This window comes from Solea solea, chromosome 7 (assembly GCF_958295425.1).
Source record: "Solea solea chromosome 7, fSolSol10.1, whole genome shotgun sequence".
NCBI classification, from domain to species: domain Eukaryota; kingdom Metazoa; phylum Chordata; class Actinopteri; order Pleuronectiformes; family Soleidae; genus Solea; species Solea solea.
The window spans coordinates 6,242,047-6,268,897 of NC_081140.1; positions in this window are offsets into that span (position 1 = coordinate 6,242,047).

A 26,851-nucleotide genomic window follows, 5' to 3' on the forward strand; every position below is an offset into this window, starting at 1 on the left:
AAAAAAATTCAAAGCTGTTACCCACTGAACTCCATGCAGATGTTGCGCTAACAAGTGTTCCCCAATTAGTCATTCTCTCTCTCTCTGCCTACACCCCCTTTTTTTGTCTGTTCCTCCTCACTATAGGACCCTCTGCCGGAGGCTGACCAAGATAAAGTTTTGACTGGCAGGACCATTTGTTTTAATCAGGTGTTTGCAGATGCTTCCTTGACCTCCATTAGTTGAAGTTTTAATTGAAATTAACCCCCAGTACTACCCCAATTAACCCATGTCCCCCCTGACTGGCGCCCGCCCTCGTCCCGAGCATCTGTTTCAGGACGGGGGGAAATGGGAGACCAAGCAGGGAACTGGAAGGAGGGGGTGTTAGCGCACACCACCGAATATGTAGTGTTGTCACCAGAGGACAGGCGCCATCACGTCAAGTGCACGCCAACTGTGCCCGACTCTCCATGAAGCCCTGGGGGGCCTTCTGTCTCTGTGTCTATGACATCCCAGCAGTGAGGCTACACACAGCTTAGTCTTGGCCAGCGGGAGGTGGAGGAGGCAGGTAGAGGGATGAGCTCAAACATGGGTGAGGAGGATGAAGATGTCCCACAGGGGGGAAGCGTGTCAGAGAGAAAAGATGGGAAAGTTGGGAAGATGACTGAAGAGAGGAGAAGTAGTAGGGCATGGAGGGAGGGAGGAAGAGAGGAATGGGGGAGGTAATTACTGTACAGTGTGTTTTCTATCTAAAGCCCTCCTGCCTGAGATAAAAAAGTGTGTATGTGTGTGTATGTATAGCCTCCAGCACCTGTTTCCTTGCCTGTGGTATAAGGTCTGCTGGAGTGAGGCAGTCAAAGTGGCCCCTCCAGCTCAGAGCTGAGATGATTAAGTGTGTACACATGCTGGAGTGTCTTTATTTAGCCTTTCTCCATATCTGAGGAGTATTTGTATAATTAGAGTGGGCAGAAATCTAAAGGACCACTCCATCAGTAATCTGTATTTCATAACCTTCAAAAAAGTATGTTTTGTGTATTTTGACACATTTCATCAACCTCCACTTTCATCAAACCTCTACTGTACCCTAGGTCATTTTTATGGCATCACATTTATGTCAAACATTGTGAGAGCAGTAAAACATCCTCATGATCAAATAATATAACTGCACTATAAAATAACTATATCCTACTCAGTACAGAAATAATATGCAGTGTTACTAAAAAAAAACATAAAATATATGCTTCAATATGAGTTCTTATCTGAACAATTGTTTATTTGAAGTCAGAGCCTTTTTACGAAAGTTACACATTCTTTTCTTCAGGCTAACATTCCTCTTTGCTCCAGACGACTTGTAGTGATAGCTGTCAAGAAGTTCCTTGTGGGTGTGATCTCACTGAAAGTGACCAATCAATGGGATGCCATTTACTTAACATAATTTACATAACAGACTCTGCAGGCTGTTCTTTATCTTATTTCATGTACAGTCAAAATTACATATAACATGATAAACGGCTCACAGGGTGCCTTTAAAATCCTGTGGAAACAAAGTGTACACAGCGATGTGTCTCACTGATCTGTGGACGGAAGCTTGACAGTGCTAACAATAAATAAATCATTAAATAAGCTCTTGCAAATGTATTTTTTCTTGAATACTCCAATTGAAATGTGTATTTGATCAGCTTATATTTTGACTACACTTTGATCATTCATTTTAGGTTTATGTACCTAATAAACTGGCACCTTAGAGCAACAATAACATTCCTTCACATCTTATCTACACATACAGTACATTTTCAATGCTGTAGAATCACTTGAACACATTGTTTTCTTCAGTGACTCTGATCACTCTATTTTGAAGCACAGTAGAGTTACTTGACTGATATCAAGTCTGTTAGCACTCTAAGAATATTAGCACCGTTTGACAAGCTTCCACGATTTTACCTATTGCTTTGTGAACTGTTATATAGAGTTTAGTATTTTGATTGGCCTTAGGTAACCACATGAGGAACAGAGGGGGTTGGCCTGGTTGAGAGCCAGTCCACTGCATATCCACCAACATCTACAAACATGCACCTAATGGATGGTAGTAGCTGTCAATCACACTGGGTTAAAGGCCACATAGACCGGAAGCTCCAATTAACGCTGCGTTTGTGTGTGTATCTGCGTCATTACCTCGATTATGAAACCCTAAAGTTTCAGAACAAACAGTTCAGCCACTGCTGAGAAAATAATGTTGTATTGTTTTCCTGGGCTCTGCGAAGCGGATCGGCACTTCCGTAGTTTGATGTCGTCATCAAAAATCCTCACCACTCCTCTCACCACCGCAGTGCCTCCCGGTGCGGGCACTAGTCCGGGGCACATCCGGTTGCGTACATTCAACCTCAGAAGAAGAAGAACTACTCTCGTTGTAGCTGCTGAGATGCAGAGCATCCACCGTGCCAGAGGGGGAGCTGTGTATCTGAGAGCTGGCCTATCTATTACGTCACTTCCAGGTACCTGGCCAATTACAGGACAGTAGGAAAGCTCTCGTTGGCTGGCCAATCACAACACAGTTCACGTTCTGGGGGTGTGGTTTTGGTCTGAAACAGCGCGCCTGACGAGAGCTTTATATATATTTATCACTACTTTATATATATTTATAATACAAAAACACTTATTTATTTCTTTACTAATCACAGTACACAATAATCTACCTCTTCAATGCTATGTGTTGGTTTTTTTATCTGCTTGCCAAGCAACGTAATTTTGTTGCCAGTTTTCACTGCTGTGTTCTCTGTGCAATGACAATAAAAGGAAGTCTAAGTCTAAGTCAGTGAGGAGATATTTTGATCGGCTCGTTTGAAGCGATTAGGAGGATTTTAACCATGAAAACAAGTTAATATATGTAAGTAGACCTCCATAACTAACATATATGTGTGATACAAGCATTCTATGTCGCCTTTAATGCCCTAACACATGCCGTGCTTTGTCATTTATTTGACTCTAAGTTGGACCATAGTTGACATAAATAGTTAATCAGGCTCATTTTCTCTAGACCTACAAACAGACAAGTGGAGTTGTCCCTGATAGTTATTATAGAGAATACACTTTTTTTATACTCTACCTTGGCTTCACTTTCTGGACCAGACAACTATCAACACTTGTTTAGATAATGTCAACATTTGGTAAATTTAATAGGGAAATGTAATGGTTTCCCAATGCAGCCAACAGGTGATGTTACACAATCTGCCAATAAGGGGAAACTTAAATAATTTTATTTATTTTATTTGACAAAGTTTGAGGCATTGATTGTTGTAAATTCCCCTTTGCTGCCGACCAGAAAGCTACAAATCTGAATGCCAACTTAACGGTCTGTAACAATTATTAACTTAAATGTCTTGTTTATTTTACATGCCTTTATTGTCAGAGTAGAAGGAGGGAAAGTTTATCAGAAAGTTGAAGTTGTTTTAATGCTGCAGATCTGAGATTGTCATTACACATTTGATTTTTACTGCAGAACAGGAGAATACTTTATACAAAAGGCTGACATGAACCACACTTCATCCCTCGCAGCCTGGTCAGCTGGCCCAACTTTAGATAAAAAAATTACATTCTGAGTGAAACCTAGATATAAACAAACTGAACAAATACTGCAGCTAAAACTGATAGCAGGATTCTTCAAAAAGTGCATCAATATGAAGAATGGGTGAGTGAAGGGGCTGGATGCTGAGGATGGGGGAATGTATGAGGTGATTAAGGAAAATGTTTTGTGTAAGGACAATGCCCTGTGAAGGACAACAAGGCAAAGGACCTGCCCCTGCATACTGTCTCCATCCATGGCCATCCCTCATGTAGGACCCCAATGGTGTCTTGTCCATCCTCCACACACACACACACACACACACACACAGGAGCTGTGCCACCGTCGGTGTCTGGTTTTCAGCCAGACTCTGGGGTTAGAAGTGGAGAGTCAGTCCCATGGTAAAGTTTACCCTTGAGCAAGCTGATGTGCTACACTTGTGCTGTCTATATGGTTTGGCATTTCCTTACTGCTAGAATTAGGGTAATTGCGCCATACAAAAACTATACTAATTTATTATTCAAACATCACAGGTAATACAGTAATAACAAAAAAAGAGATATTTGGTGTTCTAGGTAAAAGCCATTGTCAAATGTATCCAATGGCAGGTGAACATTTTGTCATTTTCTTTGCCTCTTAGTTGATGATGAAGTGATGGTGATGAGATCACTAAGGTCACATGCTGATGTGATTAGATTAAGTTTCAGGGCCCTACCCTGGGAAACACAGACTACCATGTAAGTTAAATGATGAATAAAGGCCAAAAATAAAATGAGTGTGTGGAAGCTTCATATGGGTTTGTGGACACCCCTTCTTTCCTGGCTTTCCATCCCCTCTGTCGAGCACCTAGTGGTTATTTAATTTTGTGCTGGCCTTTATTGTCTACTGTCTAAGAGAAAATTAGGCTTTGATATATATACATAGATAGATCATGTGATTTTGTCATTATTTAACCCACAATAATCAAGCCAGCATCATGATGCCACGCCCCAGTCCACCTTTCATACAGAACCAAGAGGTAAAGATTCAACATTCTTGTCTTAAACAGACTGAGAGGCTGTTGTTAGTATTAACACAACAAGCTGACTTCAGAGAATGAAAGGTGATGAAAGCAGACATCAGCATTGGCTCATGTCACGTCGCGCTGTTGATATCAACCAAAATATTTGCATAGAACACACCACAAAGACTTCAGCTGTCATCTCTTTACCTATCACACTCTTATTCTCATATTATCATTCATACAGTTAACAGCCAATCAGAGCAATTTGTGTTTCACCAACAGCAGACAATATCAGCTTCCGATCCAACATGCTGAATCAGTTTAAAAGCCAGTTACGGTCTGCTTACAAAGGCCAACACATATGGCTACACAGCACAAACAAGACCCACCAACTATAATCAATGCTCATCAACAGTCTGGGAGCCAACTGTCGGATTGGAGTGTCTCAGGCTTTATTCTACCTTCAGATCATTTAACATTGCATAAAAACAAAGCAGCTCATCTATATTTAAATGCCACCTCTCTTGATGTTGCAGTGTAGGTGCCAAACACAAATTACTTTGCCAGCTTTTGCCACAATGTAATAATGTATCCCTGGTGATTGTCCCAATGACCATGAAAGCCATTGCTTTAGGTGTGGTTGTCCAGGATAGTGCAACTCATCCTTATATTTCCTCAGATAATCTCAGGCCTCCAATATTGTCATAACATTGTAATGACATGGCCTGAGAGCATGAGAGAATGGGGACATCATAACTGTGTATTTTCATCCATGACTTATGATACCTCTCTAATCTGGATAGATTTTGAAGGCACCTAAGCCTATTCCACAAATCTCACATGGATCATTTTGGAAGGGAAAGACCAAAGAGAATTCTGCAAATGAACCAAATGAGGACACAGGCAGTTGGACATTGTTTAAAGTTGGCAGTTGAGAGGCAGATCCATGAACACTTTATATGAACCTCTTGCACACACTGAAACACACACTATCACTATTTAATAGATGAACTTACCTGCAGACACTCTCCCTGTTCTTGGAATGAATCCCAATCAGGGGTTCCCATCGCTGTGGCTACATCCATCGAGGAACAAATTACAGTTGGGGATTAGGATTGGGGAGGGGGGGACAACCCAGTGTTTTATCAGCGGGGCCGTGTTCTGTCTGCCGAGCCGCTTATATTTCAGGTAAACATAATCCAGATTCAGTCTAGCGGGGGTAGATTCAATTAAGATACAGAGACAACTTTGTTAATGCGGCTATATCTTAATACCCTGGCCACAGCTTGTAATGAATCTGGGCTCAGAGGTGGGAGCTGGGAGTCAGGGACAAGGGAGGAGGACTGTCTGACAGTATCATGTGGAGGTGGTTACAAGAGTTACAGTCATCAGGGAGAGGCTTGCACTGTATGAGTGGAGAAACTTAGAAATGCTGAGTGCTTTCAGATGCTGTAGATTTGATGAGGAGAACCTCTGATAACATTTGTGTCTTGAAGATTGTTTCATCAATGTCTCAGAATTTTGAACATTGCTGGACTGATTGAGAATTCCATTTTCAGTCAATTTTCAGTTAACTCCCAGGAAGACACAACGTTAAAGAAGAAACCTTATTAAATAAGTAATAAACCACATGTTTCTATATTATTTTATATATTTTTTTCATCATATTTTTGACCAAGACATTTTTTCCAACTTTTATTTAATTGAATTTGAACTCTAGTCTTTACTTCTGGGACGGAACCTGTTTGTGTTTGTCTTAGCTGACCCAAGTTACTACCCACCATAATGTCACCCATTGGTTTTTGAATTCCTGTTTGGAAGCCCAGAGTTTTGTATTTTGGCCAGCTCCATGTTGGTGTTTTGAAATCAGAGGTAGCCATAAAATATTTGAGAGTGGGGGCGGGCCTGTGGTTTTGCCCCTGATGGCCATGAAAGAGAATGTAGACAGACACTATGAGGCACAAATTGTTATGTAACTGATTTATCATTGTGTCAAATACTGTAGAAAAATTGTGACCAGTGGTGGGGATGATTTTGGATACTTATAATGTAATTCAGGGAGTGAGATGAGAACAGTATCTTATCCCTGGGGGTTAAGTGCAAAAGTGGAGGGTTAGTGGGTGTAGTGGGTGTTCTCCGTGTTCTCTGGTTTCCTCGCACAGTCCAAAAACATGCAGATTTGGTGATTAGTTAAAGTGGACACTCTAAATTGACCATAGGTGTGTGAGTGCATGGTTGTTTGTCTCTATGCGTCTCTATGATACGTCCAGGGTGTACCCAGCCTATCACACTGTGACCCTCATGTGGAGGATAAAGTGGTAGAAAATGGATGGATTGTTTCTGAACATGATAATTATGTTTCCTACAGATGTATTGGCAGTGTTGTTAAATTTGAAAGGCTTCTCTAGGATATAGGGTTGGGAAAAGTCTACCAGCTGACATGTCATGTTCAAAATGACTTTGCTCATTTTAGTAGGCAACAGTGGCATTAGGATGTGAGTGTAATTATATCAGGTCTTCCATAATGGAAGCTAATCAACTCTGACTTTCAGAGCTGAAGCCCAAATCAAGTCTTTGTCTTAAAGGCAGCAAAAGTTCTTATTTTCCCACTCAACATTTTGATATGCTGAATGCCTGACTGATGGTTTGATTTTGTGCTTTTCAAGTCTGGGTCACAAGCTCAACAATCCTTCCTCAGTAGGCTATCAGCAGAGAGACAGCCACCCTGAGACCCATGTAGTGAAGAGACAGCCTAACCAGAGCATATCTTATCCCTCAGGATGTTAATATTTATTGACGGCACAAGACTGGTGTTAAAACATTAAAAAGGGGATCAGGAAGAAGGGCTATGCGGACTTAAGCCCTGGGAGGCCATGCCGACTCAAAGTCTTATTCAGATGATGTGCCGTGAGATGCTTGTCCTTGAAGAAAGGGAATTAGTGTCTGTGGAAGTCAAAGAGAAAATGGGGAGAGAGAAAAAGAGTAACAGGGGGTGAGAAAGACAGGAGAAGTGAATATGTTTGACAGAAAATTGTGTGCATATGTGGATTTGAAAATGTGTGCTTGCATGCATATTTGTGCACATGCCCTTGTGAAAAAATATGGGAGAGGGTGGCAAAAGCAAGACATCTTCACACAGGGAGAGATGATGCAAAGAGCACTGGCTGGTACAAAAGTGTTACCACAGGACCGAGCAGACAATCCCCTCTCCAGGAAATGCAGATCAAAGCGGATTTAAGCAGTCAAGGCTTGCTCCATGCGGTTCTAAACAGCAGTTTTGACCCTGTAGCAGTACTTTTCCTCACTGTGTTAAGATCAGTTTGGAGGAGTGAGGAAGCTCTGGAATTGAACCACAGCAAAAATCAGCAGAGAGGCCAAGTCAGAGCGAGGCTCTTCAACACTGGCAAATACATTATCATCATGTCTCTGCATATGACAAGCTTCATGCAACCTTCAAGGTCTGTACTGTTCTAAACAGTGCTTTGGTAAAAGAACTGGGGCATTATTTCTTGGTAGGTTCTGATATGAAATTGCATCACCTTCAGCATGTCTCACCTGTTCGTCTTGCTGCTGTATGAATATAATACATTTTCATAAGTTATGTTACCTTACATTTTTCCTCAAAATTAATTTTGTGTATTTTTTTCTCTCTCACACATTTCAGGAGTTACTTTGCAGCGTGCTGTACCTTGCTTTGTGTGGTGTTGCAACATCAATGCCCAAGTTCATCAAAAGAAATGATGCATTGAGATACTTTATATATTTGGCAAATATATTTTTTGTAGTGGTATATATAGTGGTTCTGGGAGTTGAAATGTCTTTCATTTCCTGCACATATGTTTTACTATCTATCCATAAATGCAAGGAATGCTTACTGTTGATCGCATAGCTGTCCAACGGGTCACTTGGCAGGCAACTTATTAAAGGCACTAGTGTGTGTCATATGTCTGTTAATCACAAATACAAAAATACACAAAGAAAACAAACACTTGTTGATAAATAACTACCCTTATTAATTTAGTCTTTTTCTTTGAGTCAGATGTTCACTATATTTTTTGAAAAATTATTAATAGATTGAGTTGCCATTTTGCTCCTCTCCATTCATTTAACCAGGCACTGTGTTCATGGTGACAGATTTCAGTTTGAGGCCATCAATAGCAAGTAAAGGTATCTGTCATGTCAAGGTCAGTTTGATAACGGTGATCGCTAGTACTTTGTCATTCATTTTTCACAATGATCACAAAATAGACTATGGCCATTTAAGAGTCGTTATTTTACTTGGCAACACCATATGCATGGTCAATGACCTCATTATTGCCTGTTGCCATTTTTTGTGGTTTATTTTTCCTTGACATTGTTCATAGACATATGTATGTATTCCACACATCCATCACAACACTTGAGTGTGGTTGTGTGAATACTTTACCTCCTGTTCTAAGGTTTTGCTTATTCTGTAAATTATTTCAACCATACCAACAAACAAGTTCAAATGGTTGTCCAATGTTCAAGTCTATCTTTTGTGTGTGTATGTTATATTCTGTTATTTAGTTTATTTATTTTTGTCCCAGAAAGGGATTGAGGCTTGCTTTGTATTATAGTTTTTTTTCCTTGAAATTATTATTACTTATTATTACTTTGACTACATAGTAGATATGAGTGATTACTGACTGTATATCTGCAAGTAAAGAGAAATGTTTAAGAACACCTGCACTACCTCACATTTAACAGATGATTCCTTACAGCAGAAGCTGAAAGAACAGCACCGAGAGATAGGGCTCAGCATGAGCTAGAGCTGAGGCTGCAACACAAATACAGATAGAGAAATGGAATAGAGTGGTGAAATGGCTGATAGAGCTAATAGAATGTACAAGCACAGCAAAGGTAAGGGAGTCATTTATTATTTGTCTTGATGTATGGCGTGATCACTGACATGCAATATATTCCAGAGAGAAGGCAGATCAGTGACTGTGTGTGGGTAGGAGTGTCCCTTAGGACCATAGGGAGAAAGATGCCAGTCTCACCTAAATTGTTGTACAACCAAGGGAGTGAGGCAAAGCCCTTTGGAGAAGGCCTAATATCACACAGTAGGGTAGACATTGTGACTTCGTGCAAGTTTCCAAGAAAACCTTTGTTGTCAACATGACATACTATGATCATATTTTTCTGGTTGGCACTAACATAAGATTGATGATCTGTTGGTCCTCCAAGATGTTCTGGAGATTTGTTATCTGACTGCTTTAGTTTCAGGGAAATGTCTCCACACCTACTAGAGTGGATCTACCTGAGATGTGGTTGGCTATCCACACTGCCTAGGACATGAATCCCAATGCCCTTGGTGACCTCCTCACTATTCTACCACCACCACCACCACCACAGTGTTTGGTCCAAATATTCATGTTCCCCACAGGATATAGTGTATTAACTTTGTTGACTACCTGACTTCTCTTTTGTACCTTCATCAGTCAGATATTTTTTAAAAATGTGTCTCGTATTTTATTGTGGCATCTACAAAATCAATGGCATTGGATCCGTCAAACTCAGGTGAACATTTGCTCAGTGATAATTAGCAAATGTTAGCCTTTCAACATTAATTTAGTTGCTTAGTTGCAAAACTGCTATAGCATAACAGTGCTGCTACTTTGTTGACTGTTAAAGATTTTTCAAAGGACAACTGGCACCATACGGAACTTTTTTTAGTTCTATCACATGGTCTGTCATTAACTCAAATTAGTGTCGCCTGGAGTCACGTGAGGCAACTAAAATGGATATAGACTTTATGAATCTTTTCATAAAGGACTATTTTATATCTAAATTAAGAATATCACCTGGCAACTTGGAGCTATACTTATACACTATTTTCCACATCATAAACATTCTTGGAATTTGTAGGCTTATGTTTTAAATTGTGAATATTCTGGTTGTATCATCGTTGTCAGTTAAGACAGTATTTAATTTTACATGCTTGTTTAAGCCCTGATGGCATATAATGATCATTCTATAACTTTAATACAATTACTTTATTATATACTACTCTCAAAGCAAAACAAATGTCCAGGTTATTGCATTAGATAGATGGAATAATATAGAATATAGAATTATTTCTGTTAAAGACACTGGTCTTCTGTTGCCCCACCTCCAGCATAAGACTTAAATGTGTTCATTTATTACCAGAGAACTCTATCTACCTATAAGGAACCATGCCTGGATCTCCCACCGTGAGTCCCCCGCCCAGAAGAGAAAGGCCAGAATCCCACTCTGTGTTTTTCTTCACTGCTCTTCCCAGGTGGGTTATCCACAGGAACAACACTTTGCCTCCTCTTTATGTGAAAGGAGAGCACATAACATGGGAACAGAGGGAGATTGGGAACAGATTGCAAATGCCTTTTATGCCAAGTTGCTGGCCAAGATGGTTCAGCATGACAAAGTGTGGGTTCCTAGAAAGGATTGTGACAAAGATCACACATGGCTCTAACCAGAGGGGAACCTTCTTCATCCAGCTATCGAGGGAATTCATTACAAATCAACCCCTCATCCCATTTCCTATGCCCCCACCCAAGCGCTTGCTCACACTGCTTGCAACCTGTAATCTGACAGATTAATGGCAGAGCATGGATAGTGGCGTTTACGTCGACAAACGTTAAGTGTTGTAGGGAGGGAGGGGCGGGCTGGCTTTGGCGTGTAGATTACGCCCAGCCAAAGCCCCTTAATTCCAGTATAATTTGATGGAGCTGCCAATTTGCTGTATGCGCACTCTCTGCCACTTCTTATTCCTCCTCCCCACTGAACCAAAGCCGACTTTGCAGCAACACTTCTGAGGAGGATCTGAAGTTTGGAGAGGTGGAGATACATGTGGGGAGGAGGAACAAGCAGCCACAGATGCTGCCTGGGATCCCTACCTCCCCCCAGGCTTAAGATCACAATGCTAATGTCACTGCAGAATTTATGTCACGTTTGGATTTGCATAATATACTCACTGATTCAAAGGTACCACAGGTGCATGTTGTGACAGTGAAACCTGGCAGAAAGTCTGTTATTACTGGGTCGTCTTAAGGTTGTTTCTTGTTTTAATTTCGAATGTTTGACAGATAAAGATGAATATAATTAATGATGTCATATTGAGAGGATTTGTTCCTAATTAACACATTTTACTTTTAAGTCATGTCCCTTTTTTGGATGTCTGTTGGAATACTCATAAATTTGAGTTTACTGCAGTGAATCACTTCTGGACTGGGGTAAGTTCAAGTTTAAACACACCTAAATGTGACCTGACTGCAACTTCAGATCCAGTTACTCAAACCACAATTAGAGGGGGGGGGGGGGGGGGGGGGGGGGTATATGTGGGGATGTATTGTGTGTAAGAAATTAACCCTCAAGATGTCCGTCTGGACTATACTTCCAATATCTGGCAATTTACTGCATGTTAAAATACTGCTTTAACAACTTAAAACGAAGAAAAACAAAAAGTTGTATTTAGAAAGACACTGCAGTTGTAAAAGAACAACAGATTTTGCGTGTTAAATTTGGAAGCGGAACAGTATGAAACATATTTCCAATAACATGTTTGAGTCTTTGTCTCTCAATGTGCAAAAACAGGCCAAAAAATGGAAACTATGTACAGGTGTTCCTCCCACTCTCTCCTCTCTGGTGACAAAGATGCTGATTCGCTGGCTTCCTGAAACAGCACAAATTAAATTACCGTAATAACTTCTCAGCTTTCAGAAACCGTGTCAAACCAAAGTGTGCTTGTGCCAAAATCTGGATAGGTAAAATAAAAATATTTTTCTTTTACCTGATTTTTGTCCTAAGTCCAGTCACACTAACCATATCCTCTCCAACCAGTCACGGTGCAGAGACTGGTTAACAGTATAGATAGATAGAAAAATAAAAATAAAAAAAAGCAGTAACAGCATTTTAACTGAATTAATTTCAGTTAAAACAACCTCTATAGCCGTCCTTTAGTTCAGCTTAGTAGTTTCCATAATAAACTACATAAAAAACACTGTATCTGACTGACATTGGAATAGGAGGATTCTTAAAATTGTCTTAAAAATTAGTATCGTATTGGACACAAAAAGTGGTGTCAAGCTATTCCTAACAGATGGACAGATAATATAATCCTGCAGGAAATTAAAAAATTCAACATTCTGTGGTTCGCTTTACAATAAAGGATGCAGTGCTTTGAATACATCAGTAGCCTACATCTGGCAGTGGCTATGAGACATTCTCATTGTGCTGTATTAAGAGAGATGCAAAAGACAATTTAACATCTGGTTTGAACAGTCACGGCGGTCAGACTGAGACACATCTGTATTTGAATCACATTTCAAATCACATCCAAATATATAAGTTAAAATCAGATAGAAAATGAGAGAAACTCTTTCCCATCTTTCCCTTTTTTTGTTGTCCACACTTTCAAAACCAATCTGGATTAACTTTGGATATAATAAAAATAAATAAATATGTATATACATTTGTTCCTGGTAAACAAGGTCTATGTTATGTACAGTGCAGCATCATTTGTGTACATGTGTGAACGTGTGCGTGTGTCTCTGTGTGTGTGTTGACCAGATTTATGAGGTTCAGAGTTACAGTGGGTCAACAACACCACTTTTACCTTTTGAGCTGTGTCATGATCAGGACATGGTTGCCCAAGCTAATCATACACCACAAGCACACACACATTACATTTTTTTTGTGTTGAGTGTGTGTGCATCTGACACAAGTAGAGGCAGGTCAGATCCAATCAAAGCAAAGTTGTCCTGTTCTCTGGCTCACCACATCCCACCTCCCTGAAATAATACTCATAATTCACAGGGAGGAGGAGGAGGAGGAAGAGGAGGGAAGTGGGAGGGCGGATGAGTTTGCTCTTTAGCATCATTCAAAGGACATTTCCAAACTATCGCTCAAAATGACAGAGGGAAGCACGCGGGTGTGTGAGGGAAAAGGGGGTGGGGGGGGTTGCGCTTTGAACAATCACACTAATTCACACCTCCGCTGCCAATCCCTTCATCCCCTCATCCCTCCCTCCCCCCCTTTGAGTCCGCCAATTAATCGCAGCGAAAACATGTCTGATTGAATCTTTTCAAGCAAATCCTCGGGCCTGGGCTTTTGTTGGTCCACTCCTTGTCAACATCCATTATAACATGCCTTTAATGCTCCCGCCCTGGCCATCTTCCCTGCAAAATATGGAGTGAGAGGAAAGGAGGGGTAGAGGGGGGGAGGAGAAAAACAGAGGGAGAAGGGAAACAGGCAGGGGGAAGGAGGGATGGAGGACAAAAAAAAAACCTCCAGCGCAGACTGATCCCACTGTCTTCAACTTTAATCAGCTGTATGCTACACTGCTCTTCATCCTCCCTCTCATTTCCAGTTCTCTCTCTCTCTCTCGCTCTCTCTCTCTCTCTCTCTCTCTTCTGTCTGGCCAATAATGGGCTGTTTGTAATGCAGCGGGCGAACTTCACATCAATCATTTGCCCCAATTTTCACCCCCCTCCACCAGCCTCCCCAGCACCCCAACCACACACAACCTCGTCCTCCACTGCAATAAATATGCAAATGAGCAGGAGCCAGTCATTGGTAATTTCAAGCTCAGCTCACTAGTGTTAAAAAAGGACACAAATGTATTAATTGCCGGCGGCTGGAGGAATCCCATTTTCTGTGGGCATTGATTACAAAATTGGTGCGAGCAGCTTCTTCTTTTTTTTTTTTTTAAGTTACAACGGCATGTAGTGTGCATGTGTATGTGTGCATGTGTGAAGTGGAAGATGGGAAAGGACAGGGACAGCATTGGTGATGACATACACACACAACCCCAGTGTTCATCATCAGTCGAGATACCTCAGGTTGTGGTGCGGGTCAGCCTCTCTGTCACACTGAATGACAGATGTGGGGAATACAGTAAGTGTATACTGTTTTTGTACACGTGCACACACGAACCCCCCAAACACAGCACCTACACTCAGTAAACAGAGTGTGCATGTTTGCTGCACAGCTGGCTGTACTAATGTGAGATTATGTTGCGTGGAGACCCAATTATCCACAATTGATCCCAAACACCACCTACTACAGCTCTAAATGTGTGTGTGTGTGTGTGTGTGTGAGAGAGAGAGTGTGTGTGTATTGTACAGGACTTACCTTCATAAGAGAGTACCCAAATTAACATTCTTGTGAATGCAGAGCTGAAGCACACGGAAGGACATTTCCCTCAAGGTTAAAGGAATATTTGTGTTATTTTCAAGCTGAGGTGAATGTGTGTGTGTGTGTGTGTGTGAATGTGTATGCACATGAAAATAATCTACATTAGAAATGTTCATATTCAGAATCGTACTGCACAAGAGAACATGCCGTCATCCATCTTAAAAATGCAGTCAGTGCCAGTCATTGTCCAGTCAGGCCCAGGTGTGAAGACAAGGCCAACATTTGTATGTCTTACACCGTGGTAACATTTTCCTCACAGTGCTAGGCTTCACTCACAGATGTGAGTACGTCACAAAAGCACTTTTCGCCTCCAACCTCTCGTCACTTGATCCAACATTTCATTGCACATTTATTTTGCCAAATAAGAATATTTTACATGCAATAAGTAATACACACATGTATCATATTTATACAACTCATTGGGTTTAAATCGAAAGTATTTGAGAATCACACAAATCATCGGTTGTACATTCAAGATGTTGTTCAAAACGTAAAAAAAATAAACAAATAAAAACAAAACCTGGATGGATGAGGCGAAACAGAATGTACAACTATTTGCTCACAACACAATTCATATCTGTGTTTGAAATGCTTCATAAAGTTCTAGTGAGTTTAGAACTTCCTGACATATAAATCATTTGTCAGTGGTGTAATAGACTCTACTCTACAATGTAACACAAACTACACAAATTGTTATGAGTACGTGAGTATGTTTATGAGTTTATAAACATACATTCACCTCGACATATTCGCCATACACTTGTGACCATGAATACCAATTCAACACATTTTGCTGAGCCAGTTTAGAGGAGACGTTTTTGTCCTTTTTAAAAGTTCCCATTCGCTTGAACATTGCACTGTTGTTGCAAAACACATGCAAAAGAAACCAAGCAATATTAGATGGTTATCAAAAATATCTCTAGACATAATTCAGTACTCAGCATTGTCTGACATGTGCATACTGCAGTATAACTTTATAAGAAAAGAAAACGGACAGAGACTGACAGAAGGGAACTTTGGTTAGTTTGTATTTTGTTCGTTTTTGTATTCTTTTTGTTTTGTATTATTGTACTTATACAGTTTTTATTTTAGAAAGGATCTACTTGCTGCTGCTTAGACTCATTTTTTCTCAAAATTGCAATTTCCTGTGGTTTACTCTGATATAGCCACTTGCTATGGACCATCTTGTGAGTCTTCAATAAAGTTTGGATTGAATTACTGCATGTCAGTGGTTTTATTGTGCCAACTTATTTGGCTGCAGTTCCACTTTTATTTTGATAGAAATCTGTTCAAAAGGTTCCGGAATAGGCACCTGTGCCACGTTAGTTTGGATATGGATGTGTCTGGCCTCCTTGATCCTTGTCCGAAACTGCCCACATACTGACTCCTTTTTGTGTTTGAGATTTATGTATAGGGTTATGGGTAACATTTAGGAGAGGGAAAAAAGAGTGATCCTCCTTTCTCAACACAAGGGGGCTATGTTTGTTCTGAGTGAAATTAAAACAAACTATAAAAGTTGTTCTTATTTCCCCACCTACAAACAACACATACAGGAACAGAATTGTTGCCTGTTATCCATCTAGCGCCAGTGTATGTGTGTGATTTTTAAAAATGAATGTGTGCTTATATGTACATGTATTTATGCATGATGTGCTTTTGAATGTATTACTACGGAGTCTATTTTTGTTTATGCCTCCCTGTTAGCCTGTCTGTACTTTGTGGTGAATACGCTTGGCCTGCCACAAACCCTGAGTAGTGCAAATGAATCTTGCTTTACTGCTCTCAACCTGAGGGAACCTCATTCACAAGTTGAACACAATCTGTGTACACACACACACACCCATAATATAATAAAAATAATAAATCGACACAGGTCCGAGATGGTGTCCAAGGAATCTCATCTCCCCATAAATTATGGCCGTAAACTTTCGCGGCCATGCAGGCTAATTAATTCTCGTGCTGTTACACAAAAGGAAACGTCGAGTGACAAATGGGTGCAGGACTTGAAAGCTGCCAGGTCTGCAAAACATTTTCCACTCCACTTTAAATGCAATTTTACTGTAAATCATCAACCAGAACTGGCTACTTTAGGAAACAGGACGACACGATAAGTGGAGTGATGAGGTAGAAAGACACGGAGACTGGGAGAAAAAGAGAGAGGGGTTGAGGGGGATATATCGGAAAGCCTTAGCACACAAAAGAAGAGATAAATATTAGCTTGATGTAAAATGTTTACCACATGTTGTAAATTCCCTTTTAGAGCTTTATAGTCAAACTAAATAACCTGTAAAGGATTTTAATATAATACACAGACCATTATTCAAATATTTTAAAATGGTAATATGAATAAATTTAAACCCTATAATTTAAAATAGGAACATAAATTATTGTGAAATAAATCAAATACATTACATTTATATGAGGCCTATTGCATTTTATTTATCATACACATCATTTATTAAAGAATTTTCTTTTTTGTTTTAATCCTAGCCATCATTATTTATTTTTCAGTATATTTAAAAAGAAAAAAAAAATCAATAATGCTATTTCAAGTTATCACACTAAACATTATTGACCGCCTGGGTCTTATTTTCATAATTGTGGCTGCACCACTTCCATAGGGACACTGGTTAACGTGACTCCTGTGACTAAAGTTGCAGAATACAAGCAGCACCAGCTGTGAAAGCCTTAAATAAACAAAATCAGTAAACCGCTGTTAATGGCCAAGGGAGCCTAAAATGTTCATTAGGCTTCTAAAAAGAATAAAATAATACCTGGAAAAGTAGGTAGAATGTTTCATAGCATAATTCCAAAATACTACGCCACAAAAAAGTGAATAGTTTAATATGCAAACCATGGTCCAGTTCACACATGTAAGCTGCAGCTTGGTGTAAAAATAAATATACACTGGGACTGAGGAAGAGATTATAGAGAATATAGATAGTATATAAATATGTTTGTTACCAACTGGCATAAACAACAAGAGAACAATATTTCACAAAAAAGTACATCAAAATATATTTATTACGTTATCACGTTGAATAATATGTATAATGTATACACTTCAGGAGTTTGATTGACATGTTTTATTTTGTTTTAAGGTTCTTTTTGTTGTCATTGTTCATGTTGGTACCGTGAGTGTGTGATGAGCTGTGTAGTTGATTGACTGATGTCTGTTTGAAAGTGTTTAATTGGATCCATTGAGCTGTTTGATCTTAAACAAAAAGGTAGCGCAGCATAAGAGAACAGGCTGCGCTGGACTGTCCTCTAACTATACTCTCTGCCACACTGCCAACATACATTTTATTGTTCACAAAAAAACTTTTAAAAAGTGGTTGCTGGTTGCTTGGAAGTTGGAAACGGGACCTCGCTTTCTTCATTTAGGCCTGGACGTAAAGGTTTTTAGCTGAGTGTATTTTTTTCTCATCCCCCACTCAGTTTCCTCCCACATGGTCTCCTGATATGTAAACAATGAGACACAATGGAATAAGATCTGGAAACAGTTTTAGGAATACATTTATGACTTTGGAGGCTTAGAAAGTTGTAATGGTGGCCAATACCTTTGTGACAATGATGTGAAGGTAAAATATGTTGTCGATGTCGCTAAGTAATTTACGAGGGATGCGTGCCTTCCGTTTCAGTACGTTGACGGATGCTGTGCTGAATTGTGTAGCCGAACACATGCAATACTAGTGCATGACCACAGTCTAAGTGTTCAGTTTTGGAAACGTGAATAAATGATTTAAATAAAATGATACATTTGCAGCTTATTGGAGTGTTAACGTTCATCTTGGTGCACCCTTGACACAGCCTCACCATGTTGGTGCTGGCAGCCCTTTCCACCTCTGTTCCACCTGAGGTAAGCCATTGCTGGGCTGCACCTAACTGTGATGGAAGGCAGCTCCTAATGCTGGAAGAAAGCTCACTTTGACTCTGCATTGATCAACACTCTGGGCTGATTGGGGCCAATGCAAATAACAGGGAAGTGATGGACAGAAACTGGACTGCCTCAGCACAGCCTTGAGGAATTAGCTCACATGCTTCCCACCACACACAGACCCTTCATCAATGTCTGTGGGCCTGCGGCCGATTTGAATGTGACTGAGGCACTCAGTGGACCTGACAGTGACGAAGGAGGCCCATTGGAAACCATGGTTCAATGACTCATTATGGTGGAGGCTACAAGCTGCGTTTTCTGCATTTGATGCAGCACGGGCCTTTAAAAGCACTAATTGGGGTGTAAATGTGTCCTTTTCTCATGCATCTGTTTTGCTTGTTCTTATCTTGTTGCTAAAATGAGCTCGAGGCAGATTGGCCATTAATCTCAGTTTGCACTTTACAGTTTGATTTTGATTAAGAGGCAACAAGTTGGTATGAATGGAAACATTCAACATGTTAATTTAATTAAAAAAAAGAAAAAAAAAGAAAAAGATTGTAATGGTGTGTTTGCGCAAATCATGACATACATTTTTTGTGGAATGACTACTACACTTTACTACTAGACAACACAATTGATGTTTCACAAATGATGCCAATTTCACATCATTGCTGAATCATTTGCTTGAGTTTAGATAGATAGATAGAAAGTTTATTTCAAACACGTGCAACATTTACAATGACAACACATACATTTGCATCTTGTCACATATTTGAAAAGGAGTAGGCATAGTAGTATAAAGTTTAGTTAGTATAGTAATTTTTAGTATAAACTTATATGTACCTACCCTATTCCTATTACACACAACTCAATTTATAGACTATATCCCACCACCAACTATTTACATATTTACAGTATTTTATACAAAGTTCTTACTGTTCTCAGTACAAGACAAGAATACAGTATGGCTGACGACCATTTCCATTACCGTCCTGGATTAAACTGCTGTTCTTCATCCTTATATTTATTTGAAATGTGTATTTTTGTAAAAAAAATTTAACTGATTTATGTTTTTACTCTGCTTTAATTAATCCGTTAGACTGTTCCATCATTTAACCCCCCAGATTGAAGCACATACTTTCTAAAGTTGCCCTGGCAAAGTGTCTTTTTAAATTTAGTTTCCCTCTTAAATTATATTGCCTCTGAAAACAATGTCTTTATTTTATTTGGAAGAAAATTATTTCTTGCTTTGAGCAATGTTTATAGTGCTTTCTGATGGTGGTTTCCAACATATTTTGGAATTTAATTTACTCTTTCTATTTTTACATTATCAATACTTATCTTGTCTTCTCCAAACAACATTAACTTAGTTTTGTTTAAATTTAAGGACAAATATTTGAGCAAAATGAAAAACTCAGACAATTTTGTTATGTCTTATTTGATGCTAAGCAGAATACTTAACTTAAGGCTTCAAAATGGCAGTTGAAAACCAAACAACTGTAATAGCCAATTTCCTCTTAGTATCATGTGTCACTAATAAAGTGGCCAGTGAGGTCTTCTGCTGCTGTAGAACGTCTGCTTCAAGGTTTGACATGTTGTTTTGTCACCAATGGTCTTTGGCATATAGTGTTTTAGTTACTGTTGCTTTATTATCATCTCAAACCAGTTATGTTATTCTAAAAATGGGCATTTTTGTCGTCCAGAGAACTGACGCTTACTGGATATGTTCTCTTTGTTGGACCATTTTCTGTAAACCTTAGAGGTGGTTGTCCATGAAAAGCCCAAAAGGGTGTCATTGGTTCATTAGTTATTTGCCCTAATAAGCTAATTTATTATTATAGCTTTGCAGGTGTACCTCATAAAGTGGTTGGTCTACGGCGCTGTGGTAGTAACTTACACAGGAATCTTTCACAGCGTTAAAATTGCTGTTTTGCAATGGTGGCGATATTACCATAGTAACATTTCGACAGCAGAGGTCCTTTGTTGTGTGACCTCAAAAGGGAATTGAACCACTAACCTAAATCAGTGGATGCACCAGGAAAACACCAAAGCATTTCCAAGCATGGCCGGGGAACTGAAGTGGAACAGTGGCCATTTGTCTCTGTGGTCTCCCCTCACGTTTAATTTTAATGAATTATTTTCTGTGAAATTTCAGCAGCCTATCTACTCCATTATAAACTTTGGCAAGGGTAAAAAAAAAAGGGAATTGCTGTCTAATTAATTATATCCTGCTTTTGTTTCTAATTAAATGCATGGTTAGTCTACTCTGTGAAGGTGGGTGTGTCACGACAGTGCTGTTTTAACAGCGCAGACACACTCGGCGAGGCCGCTACTGACTGTCACACCCACGCATCTACAAGAAACACGATGCTGAGCAGCAGAACAAAAGGGCAATGTTAGAAAGAAAAGTACAATAAAAAGTTGTTTTTGTGTAAAACTTATTGAAGCTCGTGTGTGTGTGTGTTTACAGGCTACACTTTTTCAAAGTAGCATCCTCACACATTTGAATGACATGACATTTGTTATAGTGCATGTCAAAATCCCTGCAGCAGCCTGGACTACACACAAATGCTCCTGACTTATATTAGACTTATGTTATGAGCGAGAAAAGGAGCCCTATATACCATATCATATCTTCTAACCATGATTAATGACTGCCAACTGTCATGCGTGCATCAAGAGCAGAGCCATACATCATGCAATAACTACAGCTGGCAAATACTGACAAGTACACTGAAGCCATGCCACAACAGCATGTTTCACTGTTCAAGCTATTTTGATTAAATATTCAAGTGCACGTGTTTTGAAAAAAAAAAAAGAAAAAATCATTATGTGTAATTTTGGCAAAAAATAGAAAGCCACCAAAAAAAGGGTACACGTGTGCAGGGATGCATACATGCACACTCAGAGACACACACCTCTATTCCAGTGTAATCCGTCATCTTGCCTATGGTTTTAATTCCTGTTAACTGCATGGCTGCATGTCGCTGCATCGTTCATTCTAATGGAATTGAATAATAGAGCTGCTTGGCTGCACTTGCACAGGCCTGCTTTAATTGGAATGAATGTTTTTTTTCTTTTTTTCATTCAACGAAATAATAATCTGGCCAGTTTTTCTGAGTTTAAAGGTATAGTTCAGATTTGTTGAAATGTGGTTGCATAAGGTACTGACACATAGTCAGCACTGGTGTGCCTTTGCAACCTACCAGTGCCTCATTCTGAGCCATGACAGTTTGTCCTCAGTCAGTACGCTTACATTCACAGTTTAATAGAGCTAAGGCTGTAGTCCGACTAAGATGCATACATGGGGAGGGGAAAATCGATTTATTGACAGTGTATACACTCTAACAAATGATGTGCTGGCTCAACGTAAAAAATTGATGTAACAATTTGCATGGATATTTTTGAGTTATCTCAACTTGGCTAGTATTGAGTACATGCCACAAAACTTCTCTAGTTAGGCCAACTCAATTACTTAAGTACAAGCAACATGATTTGCCTCTTCCTCTACAACCTTATTTAACTTGAACCAACTTAATTTTAATTGTGTTAAAATTACTCCTTTTAGTTATTCTAACTTATTTCTTTTTCTTTCATTCTACTCAGAAATGTCCATGCAAATTGTTACCTTAATTTCTTTTAGTACAATAACTTATTTATCTAAGTCAGAATAAATCACACATTGAAATTCCAGTTTTGTGGTCTAACTGTTTATTTAAACACCAGTCAGCATCTTGCTTACAGTAACAGGACTGAGTGTATATACATTTTAAGAGTAAACAAAATAAATCAGGAAACTTATCAGCCACATTAGCAAGGCACAGGCTCTGGGAACTTCCACATCCGTTAGGACCTCTGTTCCCTCCAGGACGATCTTTGCACGGGCTGCAGGTATACCACCTCGTGTTGTGACAATCCCCATCACCATCCTGGTAGATCAGAATCAATATTAATGTTTTAACGGTTTGTAGTGGGAAAATAGTGGGAAAATCTACAAATATCAAAAAATTACATGATAACACAACTGTTTTTGACTATTCAAGATGAAAAACAAGAGAAAATGAACGCAAACTACTGCAAAGAAATGGGCAGTGGGCAATTGTGCTGTTAAAACAACTAGCTTAATAATGGTATGACCACTGCTGTGGCGTCTCAACAATATTCGTTTCGTCGACAGGGTTTTTTAGACTGCACTTAGACTGCTGCAATGGCTGACTGACAAACCGAATGTGTGCTCAGTCACCTACAATGGCTGAGCCATGAAGCTATTGCTGCTCAAACCTTCAACACTACAACACATTTTTTAAATAATTTTTAAAGAAACAAAGTTAAACTACTGAAAACCAGTGCCAATTAAAACCTGCCACCATAAAACAAAACCTAACAAACACTAATGTCAGACTGAATTATTAGCATTACTGCTAGCTTACACAATACCATTGCTGACTAATAAAAAGCATATTGTGTTGTGTAAAACAATTTCTTGAACTGTCTGCTGATGCAGTTATTAGCTGTTGTGAATAAGACAAGTCAAAATTGTACTCACCAAGCCGTAAAGTTTGCAAACCGCGTTTCTCCAACTCAGTCGTGTCTTCGAACTTTATGCTTCCAACAGGCATGGTCTGTTCGTGCCAAACATGTCCGGGCAGGTCAGCCTTGTACTCAGCTTTTTAACAAACTTGGACACGGATTTTAAAGTTGTGCTAACTCAATACACCTCTATGTTAAGTTAAGGCAGAAATATTTGTTGAAAACTCATGTTTTATTGAGTTAAAACTATTTTATTTATTTTCATTTAGACCAACTTATTTAATTAAGTTTTGAACTCATTATAATGTATACACATAACAAACTTGTTTTTTTATACAGAAAAAGCTCTTGATTTTGAGCTATACTAACTAACCCCATGAATCATTTCTTAGAGTGTATCTGACTCCGCCTCTGTAGGTGGCACTGTATCTCTCTAGAAGCTAGTGCAGCAAGAGGTGAGATGGATCGTGCTGTCGTTCTGTACATTTCGTACAATGCATACTTGCTAATTGTGACACTAATTAGATGAAGCATGGCTCTTGTGATTTTTGTCTTGTCCTAAGATGATGATTTATGACAACATTCCTGTCATGTCGTCTGGTTCTACTTCCCGGTCAAAGACTGGAGAGGACATTTCAGTCAACGCGCAGAACACCAAGTCCGACTTCAGTCCGACTCCAGTCCGACTAAGCATATCATGCAGGAGTAATTGGACTATGAATTGCACTATCCAGATATGTTAGTCTGATTAAGACTAGCTCGAATTAAATTGGACTAACATGTTAACATGTCATTAAGAAAACCAAATTATTGTCTACTGCCGACTAAAATTGGACTTTTAACATGCATGTAAGCGCAGTGAGTGACAAGATGGCTGCCATGGAAGGAAAAACAAATGTTGTCACTTAACAAAAGACTCACTTAATTATATCTATTAATTTCATTTTTTAAGAATATGTGCACTTTTTCTTGCTAGTAGACAGCCTGTTTTTTTTTTACTTTAAAGTCAAGTTTGTGTCAAAATCTGTGATCTGCGGAGTTGTTGATCCACTACTGCCTCCATCAGTAAGTTCAACTGTGTTACTGTTGGACTTCTGCGTTTAAAATCCATTGTTTGGGCTTATTTTGTTTGTTTGGGTTAACCAAAGAAAACTTACGAAGGGAGGCAGCTGTTGACCAGTAGCTCCTGTGTCCCCACTGGTTTAACACATTGATTATTTCTGTGGACTTTGTTGTAGGATATTAAGGAGTTTACAAACTAAAGAATGGCAGTATGCTTGTGGACAACATGCTTATTCTATATCTTAAGACGTGTAATACAAGAGAGAGTGGATCACACTAATTGGTTTGATAGCTGTGTTATACTAACCGATATAAAACGGTTGTAATGAACAGCCACTTTACAAAATTTACCATCACATCTGTGTGTGAACACCAACTATACACTGTCATGTCTATCCCCAAGAACATAATGATGATTTTAACGAGTCAAATTCAATGGTCTGTGGAATTCAGCATAGATTAGATATCTTGCTACTTTCTTAACCGTCATCCATGAACATGACCCTGAATCAGTAATCGTGGTTTGTTTATTTCCGTCCTCTGTATAGGTTGCTTGCCTGCTCTCCTCACTGTATATGTACACAGTGCACTCAATACTCATCAGTACACATGGTGACAACTTAGGGGCCAGATTAGTGTGAGTGCAATATCCACCCTCCACCAAAGTGAATTAATTGTCTAATGGCTTTAAATTGATTAGGCATGTCTCAGGTTTGAGTTGCAAATCTCCCTCTAATCCAGGTATTTCCCTTCCAGGATAAGCACGGGATTGCTTTAATTAGCAACATGGCTGTGTGTGTTGGTTACAGTAACATGGCAGTGAACACCTGGAGCCCAAGTTACAGTGTGTTAGGGTGAAAAGGGCTTTTCTTCGCTTGTGCATTTAGCTTCTTCCTCAAACACATGCAGACAACCCCGAAGCAAGAAAATGCCGAGCTTGCAGAAACTTAACAGAAAACTATTTGCCTAGAATTCACCATGAGCAGTGTGCAATTATAAAAATTAGAGTGTTAGAGCTTTGGTGTCTTGGGGTTTTCCTCTTCTAATATAGCATTATATTTGTAGTATATTGAAGTAAGAAATGTAGCTTGTAGTCTGTCTATGTTACTTTTGTATTTTTCTAAAGTTGTATTTCGTCTGAAAATTCCAAAGTCTTGACATTTTGAATTCATTCTTGAATGTATATTTTTCCAAAGTAAATCTTTCTTTCTTTAAAAAATTGTGTCTTAATATTAAAAACAGTTTCCCAGTTTAATTTGTGTTTCCTTACAATAAATACAGCATCTGCTTAAACCAGGAAGAGGTTGCTTTAAAAAACGCAAAAATGTGATGCAACACAGAGCAGGGCAAACAGTTAAGGTTATAATAAGGTCTGCTTTAATATGAAATTATTCACTGTGATAGACATCGTTTTGGGCCACTGACTGCCTTGTTCTTCAGTTGTATCTGTTAAGCCTGGGCACACATGAATGTCATAGTGAGACCTAATGTATCATTTCCAGTATGGTCTCATAGAAATATGTTGCTAATTTATTGTTCTGCAAACTAAGCGAAAGGTTACATTTGTACATTCTGTACAAAAAAAATGTCTTTTAATGTCATGTTTTGGCAAATAGTTTCATATCTTCATATGTATGTCACATCAACGTTTCTGAAGTGACATATGTCGCTTTTCCTCTACTCAGTTGCAGTACGCCTCGTCTCGGCACGGCTCGACTCCACCCAGTTTGGCATGTTTTTTTCAATTACTATAGTACCACCTGCATGAACCTGCTGTGACTTTGTTTTGTATGTGATGCACACCAACTAGGGACTTGTAAAGCAGTTGTTTTCAGGTACTGAATCAATAATTAAAAAGATTTGTTCACAGAATCGTTCAGTACATCCTGCATGAGTGGAGCACAGATTCCATCTGACACAGTCACTGAACTGAAATACGGCGGAAAGGTTTGTGCTGCAGCTCGCTGCTTATGATTGCGGCAATGCTGTCGCTAAATACACCAGACTCCTCTTTTAAATATTGAGAATTTAGATTTCCTTCGTACATTAACGCGTTTTTTAACAGATCTACAGGCCGGCATTGTTTGGTTTGATTCTTGTCACTCTTCAAGTGCCGACATTGGCTCAGCTCTCTTGGAACAGGTACTAAAAAACGTACCAGGCATTATCGCTAATGGAAAAGCAAAAAAAAAAACGTGCTGAGTAGCGCTGTGCTGGAAATGGGTCGTGCTAAAGCGCCAATAGTTCTCAAATATGTGAGGTGTGGGGGGGTTGTCATTGATGATGACGGTAGATCAGTAGTAGAGTGAATAATCTTTCAACTCGAAGGTTGTGGGTTTGATTCCCTGCTCCACTAGTCTACAGTCAACTAACCGATGTGTCCTTGGGCAAGACACTTAATCCCACGTAGCTCCTGGCGGCTGTGCTGGCAGCATGCAAATGTGTATGAACGATGGCTGATACAAAATGCACTGTGTGAAAGTATGAGTGAATGTCAAAACTGTAGTGTACAGCAGCTTTGCGTGGTCATCACGACTAGAAAACTAACTTTTCGTAACTAGAAAATGGTTATCATCAACCTCATTTCAGCCATTCACTCAAGCAGTCTAAAAGAGGTCATAAACACAAGCTCAGGGTATCAGTGGTT